The 15,997-nt window shown below is 42.1% G+C and overlaps 1 pseudogene; it reads left to right on the top strand.

The window, feature by feature from the left end:
• The window catches only part of LOC121927070, a 7,787-nt pseudogene extending 1,875 nt beyond the window's left edge, over nt 1-5,912 (top strand).
• Nucleotides 5,913-15,997: the final 10,085 nt, after the last annotated feature.

Raw genomic sequence — 15,997 nt, 5'->3', positions numbered from 1 at the left:
CCCCCCTCCCCTTTCTCCCAGTTTGTTTTGCCTCAGCCAGTCTCTCATTTACCTTTGGTTGTATGTTTGTTTTTAGGAAGCGGAAAGACTCTTGCCTTTGCCATCCCAATGATCCATTCCATTCTCCAGTGGTACAAATCAAAAGGTTTATCAAAGGAAAGCAAGAGCCAGCCTGAAGATAGAGGTGAGGATGAAGAGGAGCTGTCAAACCAAGAAGCTAATGAGGAAACTGGAGGGCTGAACTCAGATGAAGCTGGTGGTGCTGCTGCCAACAGTGTTGAACCTTTGTTAACCCACTGTGAGGAGGGATCGGTGGATGGAGAATTTGATTCGGATCTTTCAAAATGTGATGCTGGTCAAGGGAAAAGTAATCCCCTTCTTGGATTGGTCTTGACTCCTACAAGGGAATTGGCTGTCCAAGTAAAGCATCATATTGATGCAGTGATCAGATACACAGGTAGGTCTGTTCCTGTGTTGCTTTGTAGTTTCGTATATGGGGCAGATTCCCATTTCTTATCTTGCTGCTGGCTGTATCAAAATGCCAGTTTCTTCTTGGGAAAAGCAGCAAATGTGTGTACTTAGAGCAGGTCCAATTTCCTAAGAGAATCCTTAGATTTCTTTTTCTTTAAAAAATAAAATAAACAACAAGTTTCTAACCCTTACTGCTATGAACATTTCCCATTTTTGTTTATTTAAATGAAATCAGAAAATTAAGGGACACAGTGTAGTTCAGATGTTATGGACAGTAGCTTGAAGAATACCATATATACTTTACTGTCAGTTGACTCGTGTATAAGTTGAGGACAGGTTTTGGGGCTAAAATTATAGATTTTGACATGACCCATGGATAAGTCAAAGATAAAACTTATGGGAAACAAAGGATCTAAAGGATGCAGCAAAGGAAAACAATGCCAATGAGCAATGGTTCCTTCTTTTATAAGAGTTAAAGTATAGTGCTTACATTGAACTGTGCATGAGTCGAGGGGTTTTTGGTCTCTTTTTACTAGAATTTCTAGACTTATACATGAGTATATGCAGTATTTTTCTTAAAAAGTGTCTTTTGAAGCAGGTTGTTTTGGTTCAACTTATGTTAATTGAGGGATTTGTTTCTGAATGGCACATCCTGAACTAAAAAGGTGACTAAAATAAGCAACACTGGATACTGGTCTAACAATGAACAGCAGTAAATAAACTGTTAAACTTAAAATGTTTGAATTCAAACAGTCGTTATTCCAGTAAGATGGCTGGAAAATGTAATAGCTAGGCTTAAAAAAATATGGATAATCAAATTTTTAAAAAACAGAAGTGGATTTTTAAAAAAAATTCACTTGGTTTAAACCAGCCAACCCTGATTTAGAACCCGTACAGACAGGCCAAAATAAAGCTGCTGGTCACTTTGGAGATATGCTGTTTAAATGATGCACGTGTCCTAAGAGGCCAGAAGCCACGCCAAAGCCTTGCTCCAGTCCTAAGGACTGGAGCGCAGCTTTGGCACAGCTTCTGGCCTCTTGAGATGCGTGTATCATTTAAACAGCATATAGTGGTGCCTCGGGTTACGAAATTAATTCGTTCCGCCATTCCCTTCGTAACGCGAAAATTTCGTAACCCGAAATAGCTTTCCGTTAGCGCTGGAAGCCTATAGCATTTGAATTTCGCGCCGAAATGAATTTCGTAACCCGAAAAATATTTCGTAACCCGAAACAGTTTTTGCCAATCCAACTTTTTCGTATCCCGGAAATTTCGTAACCCGCGCATTTCGTATCCCGAGGTACCACTGTATTTCCAAAGTGACCCAAAGCAGCTTTGTTTTGGCCTGTCTGTACGCGCCCTTAGTTAGTTAATTGCTGTTATCATATCCTGCTTTTCCTCCAGTGAATTCAATGCAGCACACATGTTTTTCCTCTTCCCTGCTTTATATGTACAACCTTATATGTGAGGTTGTTCATCCTAAAATGGAGTAACAAGTCCAATGTCACAAATCAAGTTTCTTAGCTTAGTGAGGATTCCCAGTCTTATGCTCTGATCAGTGACCATCACAACTCATTAGATCTGTGTTTCTCACAAATGTGGTGAATCATTGTAAATGGGATGTGAAGTTACTGAAACAGTGACTGCCAACCTTAATGTCTTGTCCATTTCATGTTCCAGGTATTAAAACAGCCATTCTTGTTGGAGGAATGGCTCCACAGAAACAACAGCGTATCTTGAAAAGGAAGCCAGAAATTATAATTGCGACCCCAGGGCGCCTGTGGGAGTTAATTCAGGAGAAGCATCCCCATCTTGCAAGCCTACGGCAGCTCAGGTTTTTGAAACAGTTACTCTTACTTAATTTCCATAGCAATAACTGTATTCATCTGTTGGAGGAAGCACAGCAAAGAATCCTGTGGTGAAGATCAAGGGCTGAATTATAGGGACGTTAATATTTGTACATTCATCCTCACCAGTGAAGATAAATAATGTCCCTGCTGCTGCAGAGAAAAACAATGTTTTTATGCAGTCATTGCCTGGCATTACACACATCCAGAGTTTTGGGGAGTTTTTTTCCAGCTGGGAAATATGGGCGTGAGAGTTGTGGGGGTTTGGACAAGACGCCACATGAGTTTTCTGTTTCAAGATTGCTATTTTCTGTGAAAAAAAGAAGTAAAAACTTTCATAACAGCCATCTATAATAATCTTCATACTCGCCATCAAACTATTTTTATGTACAGCCAGCCTCCATATCCATGGATTTTTTATCCACCGATTCAAGCATCCACAAACCTGAAAGTCTGAAAAAATATATAAATTCCAAAACAAACCTGATTTTGACATTTTACAAAATAACATTTTACCATGCCATTGTATTATAGTGGGACTTGAGCAACCATGATTGAGAGTAGGGTCCTGGAAACCAAACCCCAGCAGATACCAAGGGCCCACTGTAAAATATGGCTGTTTTTTTCTGCAATTTTTGGATGTGTTCATTTTTTGTGCATCCTTGTGTCTTTGTGTGTGCTTTTTGTGTGTTTTTTTTGGCAAAAATATTGGGAGTTTGGAGGACTGGTGAGAAGAGTTCAGGCCTGCACCACACTTTCCCCATCCTGTGGTGTAAATAGAGATCAGGTAGTTTTGCTGGATGCCATAGTTTTATAGTATAACTGCTTGTGTCTGAAATGCCAAGCTTTTGAACCTAGCCCACTGTGCAACAGTTGGACTGGATACATACCTGCCAAGTTAAAAGGGAGACTTTGACTTGAAGAAAGGAATGGCTGCACACACTTCTTAGAAAGTGAAACCAATGGTCAAACTAATGTTACTCTAGCCACGAGATTCCCAACCTAGGATGTCTACACACCCAAGGGGTGTGAGATGGATTTTCTTGTGGTGTGACAAAGTAAGACTTGTGTTCTTGAGTGACAAGTCATATGTCATTGCTCATTTTTTTCTGTATAAATTAGAATCTAATTGCTCAATTTAGATTTCATTTTCTGCACTGAGTTAAAAGATCATTTTTTAAAGTTCAATTTGTTTTATCTGCATATTGTATGTGGTTCAATTTTAGTTCAAAATTAGAAAATTCAGCCTTCTTCATCTTCAAATGCAATATTACTTTTGGTAGGAGTGTGAAATACTAATCAAATGTTTCCTATGGGGTGGGGCATAAAAAATGTTTGGGACCACTGTTCTAGCATAGTGCCTCAACAGATTTTGACCATAGTTTTATTGTTCCATTATTTTGTAATTACTTTTTATTGTTTTTTGTTGATTTTTATTATGTAGACTCTTTTTGTTTGTTTGTTTTTAATAGGAGGACAATCAGTGTCACCCATGTCTGAAATTAATATTGTACTGTAAATGAAATCCCAATGGACCATTATATGCTTTCGTCACTCTGCCTTTGGGTATGATGGGCACAACAGTTTATCTGTTATATTTAAAAGTTCACCAGGCAGCGCTTTGTATCTAAGGTACCCAGGGAATTGGCATGCCGGCTTCTGCAACCATTTTATCAAGACTTAGAATTGATGGGGAATGGAGGGGATCTTATAGTTTTGCCACATGGACATAGCACTTGGAGGGATGGGCAAACTATTGAAAGATAGGAATGAATACTAGAAAATGAGGCAGAAATTAATAAATTGGAAATTCAATAGAGATAAATGCAAAAAAATTCTGCATTTAAGCAATTAAAACCAAAATGGACAAGGGGTAATAGGATACTGGGATAGGATAGTTCAGAGGTGCTATTTGCGAAGAGGATCTTGGGATTATTGTTGATTATAAATTGACAAATGACGCAGTAGTGTGATGCTGGAAGCAAAGAAAGGTGAATGCTAGTTTAATCCTCGCATAATGAAAAGCATTTCTTACCAAGTTGTCATCGTTCAGGCCCTATGGGGAAATACTTGGCATGAATAAGGTGACTTTCCCATGCTTTATTGAATTATGCCCATGATCTGATTATATTTGGATTTTTAGTATATAGCAGTTTTTAAATCTTATACTGCTTAATCTTGTTTAAAGGGGGGGGCACTATGTATATATGGATTGTATTTTATTAAATTTGTTGTTTGCCACTTTTGATTTGCCTGGCAAAAGCGGGGATAGAAAAATTAAAAAATATATATATTAATTTTTGTTTATTTATTTGTTCTGTTCTGGGGCCACCTCATTTTAGAAGGATATAGGACAAGTTGGAGACGATTTTGGGGAAAAAGGCCAAGAAGGGGGATGAAACGGGGTGTGGGAGGACCAAAACATAAGACGGAAACAAGTTATGGGAGTTGGGGCATGTTCAGCTGGTAAAGAGGAAGACTTGAAGGGTGACATTAAGCACTCTCTTAAAATAATCCCAAAAGGTTGTGGACAAAGGAGAGAGGGCAGACTGTTTCTCTGGCCCCATAGGTAGTAGGGTCAGGGGGCTAATGTTTTTGGAAAAGTTACAGGACGAGTACGCTTTGATTGAATATTAGAATGAAAAAACTCTTACACACAGTAAGTGTTGTTCAGCATAGAAACCAATTGCCAGCGGTGCTTAAACCTGCTGATTAGCTGCTAGCTAAAAGAACTTGCATGAGGGGCAAGGGGGGGTTTGAAAACTTTCAATGGGCCTTCTTCCAACTCTCTGATTCTATATCATTGATGTCTCATCACATTGGGGAGCATGTTCCACTTTTCAAGGATTTTTAAAAAGACTGGATGGAAAGCCATTGTTATGGTAACCGGTTCCCATTTGTTTTATGTATAAAAAAAAAAAACCTGCTGGATTAGCCAGATGGCCTGCCATGCCTGTCCTCTTCAATGTGCTCCATAACTTCCTTGGAAAACATGTCAGAAATTCCACATAGTTTGAATAAAAACACCCTCAAGCTGTCTTTGACCATTTGACCCGGTGGGCCTGGTGATTGACGAAGCAGATCGGATGGTTGGAGAGGGACATTCTTGGAACTCTCTCAGCTGCTGGAAATGGTTCGAAAACACCTCCCACATATAAACCAAACCTCAGAACGTTTGTCTTTCTCCGCCCCACTTTGACTCGATCATCAAGCCCTGTTCGAGTTCTTCAGAAAGAAAAAAATGCTACCAGGGAATAGACAAAAAAAACCAACTGGAAAATGGGCTGATCCAAAAAGTGGGGATTCAAAGGGGCAAGCCGACGTGATAGACTTTTGACAAGAAAAGAGGGCACTTGTTGAGACCCCCTCACTGGAGACCGGGATTCACTGCGACACAGAAGGAAAGAAAAGAACTATTACCTCTACTTCTTCCTCCTCAACTACCCTGGGAGAAACCATGGTTTTTGCTAAACAGTATAGTTGCATCAAACGGACTCCACTGCCCTCTTAACCAATTGGGACTGCAAACATCTGCCTCTTCATGCAAACATGACAACGAAGCAAAGATTAAAAAACCTAGGAAGAGGGTTTCGCTGAACGCAAAAACCGGTCAGTTAATTTAATTTAATATATTTATTGGTTTTTCCTTATTTCTTATTACAGGGTGAGTCTCCCTAAAAAACCTAGGACTTTTGAAATCGAAAATATTCCAAAAAAAAACCAAAAACTTTTTTTCATGAGTGGGCTGATAGCGGATACTTTGTTTTCTGATGGTTCAATGTCACCAAACTTTGGTTTCATGCACAAAAATTCATTAAAATATGTATAATTACCTCCAGGCTACCTACTGTATCATTGCCATTATGCTGCTCTTTAGTACCTGAAGAAAACGCCTCACGTAGTCAACTTGTTGAAACCCACAAAGATACAGTGACTCACGACAGTATAAAATACGACACCAAAGGAAATTTCTCACGATTTGAAAAGGAAGGCAATGTAATATAGGAAAAATAAATAACTGTTAGGAGGGAGAGGCCAGTTGATATTTGTAAGGAGAGATTCCCCCAGCGTGATGCCATAGTAGAGAAGGGCCCTCTCTCACACTCGAAAGACATAGTGGAGTGGAGGTAGGAAGCACGGCAAGCCCTTATACTGAAATGTAGTGGCTGGGCAGTTGTTTGGGAGGAGGAGTCTGTGGTAAGTATTCTTGCTCCATACCCTTTAGGATTTGGTAGACTTAGAGTTGGCTCAAAGCATTTTCCGATTTATAGCGACTATCATAGGGTTTTTCCCTAGGCATTTTCCTGGAGGGGGGGGGAGAGGTTGCCATTGCCATCCTATTGATTCTCTGAGGCGGAAGGAGTGTGACTTGCCTAAGTCCCCCATGGGTTTACAATAGCTGGGCCAGGATTTGAACCCTGGTCTAGAGTCATATTCCAATGCCTCAACACACACCATACAGGCCTAGCAAGAATCTTTAAGTAGGTCAGAAAATATTTGTATGATCATCACTATAGTCCCCTGCAAAACCAACAAACTGGGGGATGACCAGAGTGCCTGAGGGTGTATCCACACTGTAGATTAATTGGAAAAAAAATGCCTGTCTGGCTCCGTCATACAGAATCCAGGGATTTGTAGTTGGTGGGAGGCCCGGCGGCTAATGCAAGCCAGATAACCTGAATAATCTCCACCAACTACAATTGCCTAGGTTCTATTCGGTATACTCATGGGATTAAGTGGTGTCAACTGATTTAATATCTTATGTGTATACATCTCCAGACTTCGTGTTGGAGTGACCTGCCAGGGTGTGTCTTCTGCTCCCAACCTTTTCTTTCGGCGCCGATATTGCAACACATATGCCATCTTAAGTGCCTGTGTGACCCTATTAGGAAATGGCTTCTTTGAAGATGCTTGCATTGTTCAGGATTCTGTCAGAGCAATACTTCTGATTTATAACTCTTGTTCGCCAACTGGATGCAATCTGTTCAGCCTTTATCAGCACAATGCAATGCATTTGTTATTCATTAACTTTATAATCTTCTAGCTACTAAAGAAAATTAGCAAACATAGGTAAGAGACAAAGTGGCAAAATTAATAATTAAAAGCATAAACAATGAAAACACACTTAAAACAAAGCAGTGGAGAACAAAAAAAAACCCACCCTCTGGTTAAATCCATCTTCAGCACGGCACAAAGCAATTTAATAAAAAATCTCATTGCTTGCTGGTGGAAGTTAAGCATTCCAAATAGTTACTTACAGATATACCGCACCCCTTGTTTCTTCAAGGTTGTATTTAGGATTCAGCACTAATGGATGATTTGCTAAATTTCATGAGTTATGAGGACTCATATTATATTGCGACAGTCCTAAAGTAAAAGTTAAATACTCTTCTATGTTCGCTCCTCATCCAATTTATCTCACAACATAAATCACAGTGGACGGAATCAGTGGTACTTTTCAGGATGCTGAAAATTCTTTGTAGTAATGGTGTATGGTATTGATAGAATACATTCCGGTAAATAGTTTCCATGGTTTCCTAAGAGCCTACGTTCCATTCCCATGAGTCCTCTACACAGCACAGTGAAATTGAGGGTTTTGTCTCCTGTTGCGAATTTTGAGAAATGTTAGTCTTAGTCATTTGGCCTTGCATCAGTATATCTTGCGGACACTGGACCGCACATCTGACTTGCATGTCACCATAGAAGATAACAAGGATTGAGATGGGCAAGATGGCCCGTTTGAGTTTTCGTCGCTACCGACGGAGGAGGCCCTGGTGGCGCAGTGTAAATGCCTGTTACTATAGCCACTCACACACTAGGTTTGACGATTCAGTATAACAAGGCAGCCAGGGCTCAAGCTCGACTCAGGCCTTGCAATCCGTCTGAGGTCACACAAATGAGCTCGTTAGGGCAACTAGTTGTACAGTTAGACAACCGCTTAGAGACTGCTAGGCGGTATGAGCGGTATTAAATGAAGCTGCTATCACTTTTGCTATGCTGCTTATTCAAAATTTGTTCTAGTTTCATAACATTTTGAAGTAAGGTTTGTTTCTTTTTAACCGTCCTTCGATTGATTAGAGAAATAGTGTACTTATGTGAATTGAGTGTCAAGTTTAGTATAATTTAACCATAAAGAATCGGGAGATACGAGTAAAACCCTTCCATGCATAGGTCAGGGGGGCGGCAACCACAGCCCTCGGGCCCGATGCCAAGCCGCGTGAGGCCTTGGGAACGGACCCCAGCCCGGTCCTGCCCGGGGCCGCTTGCCACCCTGCCGCAGCGTCCGTGCCGCTCTTGGCGCCATTTTGAGTTCGGCCCCGCAGTTGTCTGAGGGAACAGCAACACCCCGGCACCCCGGCTCAAAAGGTTCCTACCCCTGAAAATAGGTTTTAATAGCATAAATGGCAAACTTTTTTGGGCGCTGTGTGCCCAGGGGTTGGGGCTTTGTGTCCTCTGGAGGCAGGGACTTCCAGGGCAGGAACACCCCCCCCCCAACCCACCACCCCGGCCACACCCCGCAGCTCTTTTTACCCCCCGGCCTCCCAGCTGTCCTCTTCTCCCGCAGTTGCCATTTTCCAGTTTCTAGCAGCTTGGGACAGCTGGAGCCAGGAATACAGCAGGGATGGAAGGGGAACGTCAGCGACATAACTTATTACACTGATTTTGTTGTTGTTTTTGTCTGACTTATGGGGACCCTAAGGCAAACTGTCCTTGCAGGTTGTGTTTGCTTTTTTTTTGGGGTGGGGCAGAATTGTACAGATGTAATTTTCTCTTGCCTTCCTGAGAGACAACATGGAGACTCAGAGGCTGACAGACCCCCTTGCCTCGGTCACCGCATGGTTTTTCATGGGCAGTTGTGGTGATTCGCCCATGATCCCAGTGTCTTATTCCAACACCAAACCACTAACAACCATGTTGACTCTCTTTTAACTGAGTAACCGAATTCGTCCCGCTTTTCCTTTCGTGCCCCTCCCTCCTGATCTCCTTCCCTAGTAGCAACTGGTCATCACTTCTTTAACCAGTTTTCAACTGAGTTGCAGACCATCCTGTTCAAGAATCAGTCCAGACATTGCTGACCTAGTCCTGTAATTGTTTGTTTTTATTTATATGTTTCTGCTATTATTTTCTTAGATTGTACGCCATGGGCATGTTTACTTATCTGTTTATTGTTTGTATATACAGTTCTGTGTAAAATCTACTACAGTGCTATATAATAAGCTAATAAATGATACTCAGCTATATGTTTATGTAAGAATCTTGTAACATCGAAGTCCGTGAGATTAGCCTGAAAAAAAGAACCTGGCCAGCATGATACTATATCTAGCTTATGTCTACTTCCCGCAATCAATTTGGTGGGAAAAGCCCAGGAGAGACCTGTCTATGCCATTGGCATTGGAGAATTTCATTCAATTCAAATCTTGGTGTATAGGAAATGAAATGGGCAAGCCCATTTTTTAACGAATGGTGAACAGGTCTTGATGACAAAGGCAGTTGGAAGGCTGTGCCTGTAGGTGATAAGAAGTGGATCGGTTGTGGGAAACATCAGCAATGTGATGATGAGTCAAGGGTGCCCCATGAGGAGGGGCTGGTATGTGGTTGTGTGTAGTGTGCCAGAAAACTGTTACCTTGGTTCAACCCATTGGTGAGGGACCTGTAGTGCTGTGGTATACAGTGGGAGCCTTGTTTATAAACCTGGGGTTTGGTCCAAGATCCCGTGTAACAAATCCTGTATGCAAGCCCAGAAATAATGACATAGAATGGTGTCCCTTAAAAATGGAAAATCAGGTTGTATTAAATTTATACTTTTTGTAACATTTTCAAACCGGGTATTGCCTTGAACCGTGTATAAAAAAATCCCGTTTATAAGAAGGGCCGACTGTTATACAATTCTGCTGTTTCCTTCTCCAATCGTCCTTTGTAGTTCTGTTTGTTCAAGACGCACTGGTTCTGAGATTTAAAGTGGGAATGCACCAAGGGAGAATTGAAATGTTCAGCAACCCACCTTTTTGTGTATTTCCATTCCTATGTTCTGTTTAGTCAATTTATCCTCTGGCACAAGGAAACCGCCTGTTTTGCCCAATTAGGTGCTGAAGGCATGCTGACATAGTACAGTGGTCCCCTACGGTTACGAATTAATTCGTAACGCAGCCGCGTTCGTAACCCCGAAAGAGCTCCGTAAAGGCCGAATTGCCCATAGGCGCTAATTTGTAAAAGCCCGCGATTCCGTGGCGAAAAGCGAAAAAATCACCAAAATTTTTTTCGTAACCCGAAAAAACATTCGTAACCAACCAAACCCTAAACAATTAATTCCCTATGGTTTTTCTTATCCCGAAATTTTAGTAACCTGGTATTTCGTACCCCGAGGTACCAATGGTGACTAAATAACATTGTCACATATCAAGGACACAGCTGTAGTTGAAAAAAATAATTGCCATTGTATAAGTTGTTTTATTTATTATTTTACTTTTTTATTACTCAATTTTATTAAAATCTTAAACAAACAAACATAATACAACAATGTCACAACAACAATCCCATCCCAAATACTCAAAGAGACTCCCTGCCTTAAAACGATATCCTAGGAATGTGTACCACCTTCCAGGTTGGTCCTTCGTGGCCAGGCTTGGCAGCTGCTTCTCGCGGTGGGTCATTAATCAATTTGAGCTGGACTTGCAATAGGCCGTGGCGGTGTGGAGCACATGTGGCCCAGGTGCGGAGCTCCTGACGGAAACTTCCCTCGTTGATCACTCCCCCCTTCCCTTTCTTCTCTCCTAGGTATCTATGTTTCCGGACCCCCCCCCACCTATTACGGACCCCCCCCCCCCCCGCATAAAAAAAAACCCTGTAGTGCTTTGAAGCCCAATTAAAGTAATGGGGCTCAAAAATGAAAGCTGATGGAAGAAGATGTGCGAGCAGCAAAAAGAAAAAAGCAACCAAAAAAGGAGATAAGAAGAGAAAGAAAAGACAGAAATCCTAATTATTTTAATGGTAGCGCATTTTCCCCCCGCATTCCTTCAGGCTTCCCTTGCGGCTTCAGCATATGCTTGATATCGAGTAGAAGTGCGCCCGCAATGGTGCGGCGCACTGTACTTCTTCATACGTTCCATCGACCTGACTATCTTTCTTTCCCTATCCCTTCAATAATCCTCCATTAACACTTGTTACTCTTCCCATTCTTTCCGATTTCCTTCTCTGTCCTTTTAATTTAACCTAACAGTTCATCCTTCCTCCTCTTATCCTTACTCCCTCGTTAATAAGTTGTTGTTTTTTATTTTAAGAGTGTTTATGCACAGGCCCTTAAACAACAAGGTCCCCAGAGAAGCTTATATTATAATTCGTTTGAGTTTCCTTAACCTCGACTTTGTCCATAGCAATTCAAGAATAGCAATGTTTACTTACTCTGGAAAATCACTCGCAAAAGGGCCATTTGTCGGCAGCTTCCAAGCTAATGACAGAAAGAAGCTGGTAGCATGAAGCTTCATACGACATTGAGTCTACCTCTTTTCGATGCACTTCTTCTTTTTAGTTAGTTTTTTCAAAGATGCTACAAAAGATCCCTTAATGCAATGCTTATCGTGTATCTTAAGACACATCCCCACACGGAAGGAGGTTGTGCGTGGGCATTAAATTCACCAGTTTTGACCGCTCCCTCCGTTTGCCCTCCGAGCGATCACACCTTGGTCAAGCTGGACCCACTAGGACGGAGAGATTCTCATCAGCCCCGTGACACGAGCAGGGAGCATGGCAGTTCTAGTCCCATGATCTGTAGGGCAACAAAGCAAAGTTCAGAGGCTGCTAAAGTATGTATTTTGGGTTTTTGTAAAAAACATATTAAAAATATCCTGTTGGTCATAATGAAAAACCAGCATGGTGTAGTGGTCTGAGCATTGGGACTACACCCTGGAGACCAAGATTTTGGTCCCTCATTTTTGGCCATAGGAAACCCAGTAGATGACTTGGTCCAGGTCACATTTTCGCAGCCTCAGAGGAAGTAATCCACCTTCTGAATCAATCGTTGCCAAGAAATCCCAATAATAAGGTCAGAAACTACTTGAGGGCAACACAACAACCAAATCTATTGTTATATCTATTATTCCCAGCCCTTTCGTCAGCACTATACATTAAAGTGGCCTTACAGAGTGCCCATACAGACAGGCCAAAAAAGCTGCTTCGGGTCACTTGGAAAGTGCCTGTTTAAATAAATGATGCAAGTGTCCTAAGAGAGGCCGAAGCTGCGCCAAAGCTACGTTGCAGTCCTAATATCGTCCAAGTGGGACCCAAAGCCAAGCGATTTATTTTGGCCTGTCTGTAATGGGCCCAGAATTAAACAAATGCGAATGTTAAGCAAAATGCAAAGAAACATGACAATTAGCATATAACTTTGTTGGTTTTGCTCAGTTATAGAACATGAAATGCCTAGGAGATGTAAGAGGGCTAGTAGGGGACACTGTCATTATGTGGTTTCGCTTCTACTCCCATTCTCCACTCGTTGGGTGCTTGGTATATGAGCTTTGTGGGATATCATAGAACAATATTTGTTCTGCTATCTCCTGGCCCATGGTGCATATCAGAGTTAGAGTTAAGGCATACTTAGGGATGTATATTTTCACTCTGTTGAATAAACATCTAATTGTCTTCCTTTTCTGCCATGTTTTCAGCACCACACCACTCCACCCTCTTGAACCGACAGATGTCGCAGCTCGTGGTCGGGATGATTCCACAATGTGGCCAACATGTTATCACTTACCAGGTACTAAAAGAATGACTTGCCTCCGACCCCGTTAGCAAATGAGTACCATAACAGAATGGTTGGGTACAAAAAATGGATTTTGATATGAAAATGTGGCTGTCCTTGGGAAATGGAAGGAAGAATGACATGGTGGCGACTGGACAGAGCTTGGAAAAATTACCTTTATAAGATTCTATCTAGCGTCCAGAATCTCAGGCCAAGAGGCACTGCCACCTTTTAGACCATTACGACTCGCTGTGGGAGTGAGAGCCAATAATGCAGCCAAATAAATGGATTGGCCATTTATGACAATCAATCACCATTTCCCCTCCTCACCAGGAACACAATACTGACCTGGAGGAATGCAGGGCTATTTGGGGCCAAAAGTATTTATGCTGTTTTTCCTGTCGCACTCCATCCATAGGATGGATGTGACTGTGTACAGATCAGTTTTTGGAAACTCATCTTTTCCTTTTCACTGCTCCTGATGGTTTCCACTTGTACCCTGAAAAGAACCTGCTTGTACAAGACTTGTACTTCCCACGTCGTGGGTTACAGTGGATGGGAAAAGATACACCTTTAGGTTTTTTCCCTAAATAGTGTTGCATTTATGGACTGAAATTCCCAGTCATCAGAAAGAAATTCACCGTGGGTAGATTGAAGGGATTTCCGATGCACAACCAGGATTGGCGCCACACACATCCGTCCCTCGGAAAAGCATCCGTGGGCTCAATAGCACTTCATTGGCCCTGCAGACCATGGTTTTCATCTGCTTAGCCCTGATACCTGGGACCACCTTCTCCTTCCCCGATCAAGCCCCGTCGTTTTCATCAGCCATGACCTAGTCTGCACCCCATATACCGCCTTGCTACATGCTGCCGATCTTGCAACTGCAAGATTTTATGTGAGGATTGAGTTATCACCTAACATAGTAAACACCTTTTGAGCCTTCAGGAGTATTATTCTAACAAATTAGACTATTAAGACTCCTTAGAAAAACTTTGTTTTCACTGGCCTGTCAGATCGCTTATTTCTTTCCTCACACACAGCACATGTTAAAAAGGAATGTACGGAACGACAAGGGGATCTGAATGCTGTTTTCTGAAATCCACTTACTTAGGATTCAGACGCAGCCCTTAACACCTTCACGCTTACATTAAGTCACCAGCATCACACGGCCCCCCCTTTTCCTCATCCTCATGTGGAGAAAATTTATTTGAAAAGGGGGGACTCTCTTCTAAGCTTGCCATTAGTTTTTCGTTGCTTCTTTCTCTTGGGCTGCATCTCTTTAGGTTCTCCTCACGGCCCTTGCCAACAGCTTTCAAGCTTAAAATCATCCAGTCCTCTTCATGTTATCCCCTCCCCCCCCCCCTCCCATTTAAGGGCGTTTTTGTTCTGGTAACTTGAAGCCCGTGCAGACGTCCAAATAAAGCTGCTTCGGGTCACTTTTGGGAAGTAGGGCTGTTTCAATGATGGTACTGCAGCCTAAGAGGCCCAGAACTGCACACCAAAACTGCACTCCATTCCTTAAGGGCTGGGACGTGGCTTTAGCATGGCTTCTGGCCTCTTAGAACACATGTACATTGAACATCATACCACTCCAAAATGACCTGAAGCGCATTATTTTGGCCTGCTGTACACCGTATACATCAGACCCTCCATATTTGCGCGGCTTTGATATTTGGGATTCATTATTCCAGGATTGTTGTTTTTGTGGCATGTATCTGTTTCTCTCTACCCCCTAGACTGCCTAGGCCTCCAGTGGCAACTCGTGGTCCAACTTTCACTAAAAGTTGCACTGAAAGAACTATTTGTAGCTACTCCAGTGCATTTCTGTGGTCCAGTGTAAAAGGTTGGACTTGACCACGAGTTGCACTGGAGACCTAGAGATTCCTAGAAGGTGTCCTCCAGGTAAAAACATGGTGTTTTTTTTGTTGTGTTGCTGTTTTCCCATATTCACGGGGCCTGGTTCCCACCTAACCCTAGCGATATAGAGAGGACACCGTAATTTCAATAAGGAGGAATTCAGAATAGGAGCCTACTGCCCTGTGGAAACCCTCTCATGGCAAGTTTTGAAGCTCTGTAGGTTACTTTTTGTTTAATCTGGAAGTTTTTCAAATTAAGGTTCGTCTTTTCAACACTCAAACCATTCATTTTTCCTTCCGCTCCGTTTGGTCCCATCCAAACAAGCCTTTAAAAAATGATGGCACAAATTGCTTGTTCCACGGAGTTTCCAAAATCTATAGTAGTGCACAGCATTTTAAGGAGGTTAAGCACTTTTAAATTTTTCCTCTACCTATCTCTTTGAGACATGTTTTTCTCCCCATTTAATCTGACATGCTGGGACAAGTCTTGTTATCTTCTTAGCCGTGAATCCCTCCAGTACTTCCTAAACCCAACATGCACTGACCTCTCTCGACCAATGTCAAGCAACACTTCTGTATTCTCTCAACAAATGTCCCCTGTAGATGATTTGTGCACCCCACCTGGGTCAACAGCCTTCCACCTGTACCAAACATCTCAGAGTGATAATTTGCCTCAGATCATGCAGCCGTGGTCATAGGATGTTGTTTTTCAATAATTTCATGCCGCCATCCCTACCCGATTGGTTACCTTCATAGGGAAAGATATTCCCTATTCGTGGATGGCTCCGCCTAAGATGATACATCGGAATACTACGGTTTTCGATAACAGACAAAAGTCACCATTTAAATACCCCCCACGCTCTCAGGTGCCAAGATTGTTTTTTCCTTTTCAAAAAGAGTTTTCCTTATTACCTGTTTTTTCCTCAGCTTGCAAGAACTGAAAAAGGAGGATCAAAAATATAGCCTATATCTGTAGAGTCAGTGTGGGTTAGGGAGATCTTGTAAGCACCATCTGAAAGAAAAGTTGAAGCATAAGCTGTCGTAGACACTTAAGTAATACTTCCTCATATGCCCAGTTGGAAGGAGGG

This window comes from Sceloporus undulatus, chromosome 1, assembly GCF_019175285.1.
Source record: "Sceloporus undulatus isolate JIND9_A2432 ecotype Alabama chromosome 1, SceUnd_v1.1, whole genome shotgun sequence".
In the NCBI taxonomy this organism is placed as follows: Eukaryota; Metazoa; Chordata; class Lepidosauria; order Squamata; family Phrynosomatidae; genus Sceloporus; species Sceloporus undulatus.
This window is presented reverse-complemented; position numbering and strand designations above follow the sequence as displayed.